A 6,106-nucleotide genomic window follows, 5' to 3' on the forward strand; every position below is an offset into this window, starting at 1 on the left:
CTGTGTCTTGCTGTGTATCTCGAATATGGCACCTGACTGTGGTCAAGTCCTGCTTTGCATGGCTAATGCATTTCGATGTCCCTAAAACAGTCTCTGTCTTGCAAGTAACAAGGTAACTGCCCCTGGACACTCCATCACACCTTTCCGATGCAGTTTCTCTTGGATTACCATTTGGTATTATTGTCTGGCTAGGTATTTGCAACCTCAACTTCAGAAATGTGTCTGAATATGCATAGCTATGTAGATATCTCTCCTGCTTTACCCTCTTTACCTGTCTCTCTGGCCTTTTGCCTCTCCCTTCTTAAATAATACTCACTGCACAGTGTATGTGAGGGGCATTTGGAGTATTTACATTCTACTGTTTGGATAATATTACTGCATGCTTCATATTACTGTAACTCAGGGCTTTCTTTCGTCTTCTTTTTTTGGAAAAAGAGGTGCTGGAACTCTCAAGAGGAAAATTAAGTTTTCAGTCTGTATACTGAAAACCCATGAACTTTTAAATATTTTTTAAAGAATCTTGTCGAAGAGGTTCTGGAACTCCATTCCGGTACATTCCCCCAGAAAAAAAGCCCTGCTGTAACTACTTGAGTGTGCTAATCATCCTCAGTAAACTATCTCTGTTTTCAACATATTCACCCACTCAATACTTCTTCCCAAGGTGTTAGGTTATCTCATCATTTTCTTGCTGTTGGTTCTTTGTCCAAATTTGTCCAAATAAGGCTACATACTTTAGTGTAAAGTTGGCACCAAATGCATTTGTGCTAACCCATGTCAAAAATATGCAGGTCCTTCTGACCACACATAGTAATAGGACCCCCCCCCCCCCCATTAAACAGTGCCTCATCTGCATCCTAGGTCATAACATGATAGTAACAGGGCAATGTGCATGGAGCAATTGTGAGAATGCATATAGACTACATATTCATATACACTGCTGTCATCCAGTGGTCATTTCTCAAATGTATAATAGTTTCCTTATAACTCCTGGATTTTTTAAATAAAAAATAGCACCTACATTTTTGAAGTCTAAGGATCATCATAAAGCTAGGACTTCGTGCAGGCTGCACAACTGTTATGCATAGTCGAGGATGTGAAAATTAAATTAAAAGTTCTATCCTTCAGCTCCAGACAGCATGAACAAAGCAAAAACTAGATGCAGACATCAATGCACAAGGGAGCTTCAGTAATAAAAGGGGCATTTAAGTGTGCCAGTGTGGCTTTGACCACAGTTTAAATGTCGACAAATAAAGTACATTTCAATATCCTTATGGCAGTCTCTGTTTACATAGTTTTGTTCCAGTGTTTGGACTAATAATTAGTTGCTATTGCAGATGCTTTCTAATGCCTCTGCTAAAGTCATCTTTCCCCACCACCATCAGCTCGCCGCTTTCCTCCTGCTGCTGCCCTGGCTCCTTGTCACTTTCCACACTGACTTCAAGATAACTCAGGCAAGTGATTTGGTAAGAATCCTGTGGCAAGAGACGTTTGAAAGATGAGGACAGTTTCTGGGATTCTCTTTCTACCTAAAATAGCATGGATTCTTCAGAAATAAGACATAAGATGAGTTTAGCAGATTTCTGACTTGATTGAAATGAGAAGACACCGCAGGAAGGAAGACTGGCGAGGAAAGTTTGCAGTAGTCTATAAATGAGAGCGCCTTAGTGGTAAAGTCAGAGAGAAAGAGAGAGAGAGAGAGAGACAGGCAGATTTGGGCCATGTCAGGAACCAAGAAGTGGCAGGATACGGAGCAAGGCGGAGAAGGGAAAATATCTCTAAGGTTATATGCCTCTAAATTCTGTTCTCTATGTTATCTGTGGAGCACTCCGTTGTGCATAGAAGCGAACGGAGAAACTCCTCTGTATGTGGAGCGCTTTATGTACCAGCATTGTTGTATCACAACCAGTGGGGCAGAACTAACCATCCTCCAAGCAGTTTTCCTTCAGCTTAAGGAGACGTCCTCCAAGTTAAGCACCCATTCTTCCAAAGAAAGAGCCACTTAAGTTGGAGGAACAGCTAGATTTCAGTTCTGTAGCACCATAGAGACCAACACAATTTTGGGGGTATGAGCTTCCAAGAGTCTATGGAATTTCTATGGAGTCAGATACCTTAGACTCTTGAAAGCTTATACCCCCACCCCCCAAAAAAATATCTTGCTGGTCTATAAGGTGCTGTTGAATTGGAATTGAGAAGAAGAAAATATTGTATTTATACCCTGCCCTTCATTCAGAGTCTCAGAGTGGCTTACAATACCTTTCCCTTCCCCTCCCCACAACAGACACCCTGTGAGGTAGGTGGGGGTGAGAGGGCTCTTTCGAGGACTTCTCTTGAGAGAACAGCTCTGGGAAAACTTGTGACTGACCCAAGGTCACACCAGCAGCTGCATGTGGAGGAGTGGGGAATCAAACCCAGTTTTTCCAGATTAGAGTCCACGCTCCTAACCACTACACCAATCTAGCGGTTCTACTGCAGACCAACATGGCTGCCCTGTGAAATTAAGACGGAGGAAATCTGCCCATGAGCACAGGAAAATATATGCAATCTAATAGGCATACAATCACAACTAATTTACTGTAGCAGCTTCACCAAAAATCTCAGAAGCCAACTGTGCTCAAAATACAGCCCAACCAAAAGCCATTTAAGAAAGACTTGTGGGAGAGTTCCACTACGGACGTTATCCTGAAGATGAGCAGGAAGGATACGCTCTTCACATCTCCAGGCCTGCTATTCCGTAGGATTGGGCCAGTCACAGAAGAAGCCTGGCCTCGAGTGGTGGCAGTTCCCAGATCTTAGGAGGGATATAAAGGAGGCATTGGCCAGATGAAGGAGACTGGTGCATCAACATATACCAGGAAATGTAGTCCTTCCGATCTGTGGGTCCCAGTTTGTGAAGAGCATTAAGTGGGAACACCATGTCCTTGATCTGAGCCCAGAAGCCACTGGCAGCTAATTAAGATGTTGTAACACTGGTACCATGGAAAGCAGCTAACTCCAAACAGTCAAACCAATGCATTTTACACTGATTGAAGATTCCAGTGAAGATTCCAGGCAATCTTCAAGGGCAGCCCCAGATAGTATATTCCAACAGTAGTCCAGTCTAGATTACAGTGGCATGGATCAGCATAGCTAAACCAGATGAGGAAAACAGGGAAGGGGGACATCACAATCTCGAGCAAAGATGTTCCATTCCCTGCAGCAGTGTCGGAACATTTCAGAATATTTCCCCCCATACGTCTTCTTCTCTCTGATAGATGCACGCTTTCTCCCCCCACCCCCAGGAGCACTAGAATTCAGGCTCTGTTTCGCATGAGAAATGTTGGTGGCTAGAAGGCCAAAGCAGGCTTCCCCAACCCACCAAGACAGCCTTCCTGTAGAAAATCGCTTCTCCTCTCTCCTTAGCAGTTCCCCTGTCGTCAAACTAGGTCAGTGTGTTATTCATGCTAACCAGGAAGTTGCTGCCATCTCTTTCAGTGGAAAACCCTGTCTGCACACCCAGCCTTAGCACGAGGACAGCATCGTCCTGTTGTCCTGTTCTGAAAGCGTGTCCCATGTGCCAGGACAAGCGTCGTAACTTTCCTGCTTGCTGTTGTAGGACACGCCTTCCTAAACAAAATCTCGCAGCAGCCGTTAAGTCAGCTTTTGTGCCACTGGGGTGGTGCAATACAATTATGAGCAGGTCCGACTCCTGGCTCTGATTTTAAGTGTAACAGAAACTCAGGAGCCTTTTCTGTATGTGCTGGCCCTCATCTCTACTTTCCCTGCCAGGAAGCTTATGCTTTGGCATTTGCAGACACACCACAGCTGTCCAGCTGATAAACTGACACACTCTGGGTGGCCCCATCCTCCTCCTGAGATTTCACAACTGCTGCTGCTGCTGCTGAGAAGTGGAGCGAAAGGTTTCCAAGCCCTCCGGCAGAGAGGGGTGAGTTTGCCGTGAGAATCCAGCACTGGCTTTTCGGTCCAGCAGAAGTTCTCATCCACACAACGCTTCTTGTTCTGCAATTATGACAAAGTTTAAAGATGGGAACCACCAGCCAGGAGTAGAGCACATGAGGTGTTCTCTTATGCAGAAAGGCAGGGCTGCCAAGAAAGGGAGACTAAGGGTTGGATCCAGTACAACAGCCACTTGGGGGTGGTGGTAATGGTTTGGGTGTTGGACTAGGATCTGGGTGACCCAGGTTTGTTTGTTTATTTATTTATTAGACTTTTATCCCACCCTCCAGGCCGTAGCTGGCTCAGGGCGGCTTACAATCAGGTAAAATCCAAACACATAAATAACAGCAATAATATTAACATTAAAATACCATTAAAACCATTAAAACCATAGTAGTAAAGTGCTAGTTTTATCCGTTAACGCTGATTGGTCTTCCAAAAACCAGCTTCCGATGTCATAAAGGTCAGCCTCAGATGTCACAAAAAAGGGAGGGGGAGTTGGCACGGGCAGATTAGGGTCCAGCGGGTCAGGGCTCTTCAGTTACCATGACCAATAGCGATGGAGATTGAGGTGGTGTTAGTCCTAGTTGTGGTGGCGGCTCCAAAGGCCTGGCGGAAGAGCTATGTTTTACAGGCCCTGTGGAACTGTGGGAGGTCCTGCAGGGCCCTGGTCTCCCCCAGGAGCTCATTCCACCAGAGTGGAGCCGCCACCGAAAAAGCCCTGGCCCTGGTCGTCGCCAGCTTGGCCTCCTTAATACTCGGGACGACCAGCCGATTCTGGGTCCCTGATCACAGTGCTCTTTGGGATACATATGGGGAAAGGCGGTCCCTCAAGTATGCAGGTCCCTAGCCATATAGGGCTTTAAAGGTAAGAACCATTACTTTGAAGTGGATCCGGTATGCTATAGGCAGCCAGTGTAATGCCCTTAACACAGGTTGGATGTGCTCCTGAATAGGGAGACCCATCAACAGCCTGGCCGCGTCATTTTGCACTAGCTGCAGCATCCGGATCCGGTTGAAGTCCCCGTTCTCTGGGTGATCTTGGGCTCTCTCACCCTAACCGACCTCACAGGGTTGTTGTGAGGATAGAATGGAGGCTGTATCAACAGAAGTACAGTGTCCAGATCACGTGACGTGATGGTACCACTTTACTCTGCTCTTGTTAGACCTCACCTAGAGTATTTTGTTCAGTTTTGGGCACCACAATTTAAGAAGGATATAGACAAGCTGGGACATGCCCAGAGGAGGGCAACGAAGATGATGAGGGGCCTGGAGATCAAGTCCTATGAGGAAAGGTTGAAGGAGCTGGGTATGCTTAGCCTGGAGAGAAGATGACTGAGAGGTGATAGGATAACCATCTTCAAGTACTTGAAGGGCTATCATATAGAGGATGGTGAGGAGTTGTTTGTTTTCTGTTGCCCCAGAATGTCAGACCAGAACCAACGGGTTGAAATTAAATTAGAAGAGTTTTTGGCTAACCATTAGGAAGAATTTCCTCATAGTTAGAGCGGTTCCTCAATGGAACAGGCTTCCTTGGGGGATGGTGGGCTCTCCTTCTTTGGAGGTTTTCAAACAGAGGCTAGATGGCCATCTGACTGCAATGCTGATTGTGTGAATTTAGGCAGATCATGAGAGGGAGGGCAGGAAGGGTTGTTAGTTCTTGTGGTCCTCATACCCAGGGAAATGCTGATTGCCACTTCGGGGTCAGGAAGCAATTTTTCTCCAGGCCAGTTTGGCTGGAGATCCTGGAGGTTTTTGTCATCTTCTGGGCGTGGGTCACTGGGGGTATGGAGGGAGAGGTATTTGTGAATTTCCTGCATTGTGTGGACTAGATCACTCTCGCGGTCCCTTCCAACTCTATGATTCTATGAAAAGAATATGTTGGAGTCAACATTGCAGAGAAAAGCAGGGTATAAATGTACTAAATAAAATAGATAACAAAATAAGAACCTTACGAGGACCACACAAAGATCACTGATCTTACCAGCTTTACACCAGCCACCATTCAACGTGTTTAAACTTTGACATTTTTGTTATCACACACACCATTTTTAATTTGGAAAATGGCAGCACCGCCTTTGGTGTTTCATGGAACCTACTTTTCAGCAGAGGGGGATTTAATCCAAAATTATTGCCTCTCTAATGTCTCTCATTCTCTGATCAACTGATATTT

This window comes from Gekko japonicus, unplaced genomic scaffold (assembly GCF_001447785.1).
Source record: "Gekko japonicus isolate JY-2015 unplaced genomic scaffold, Gekko_japonicus_V1.1 scaffold1969, whole genome shotgun sequence".
Taxonomy (NCBI): Eukaryota; Metazoa; Chordata; class Lepidosauria; order Squamata; family Gekkonidae; genus Gekko; species Gekko japonicus.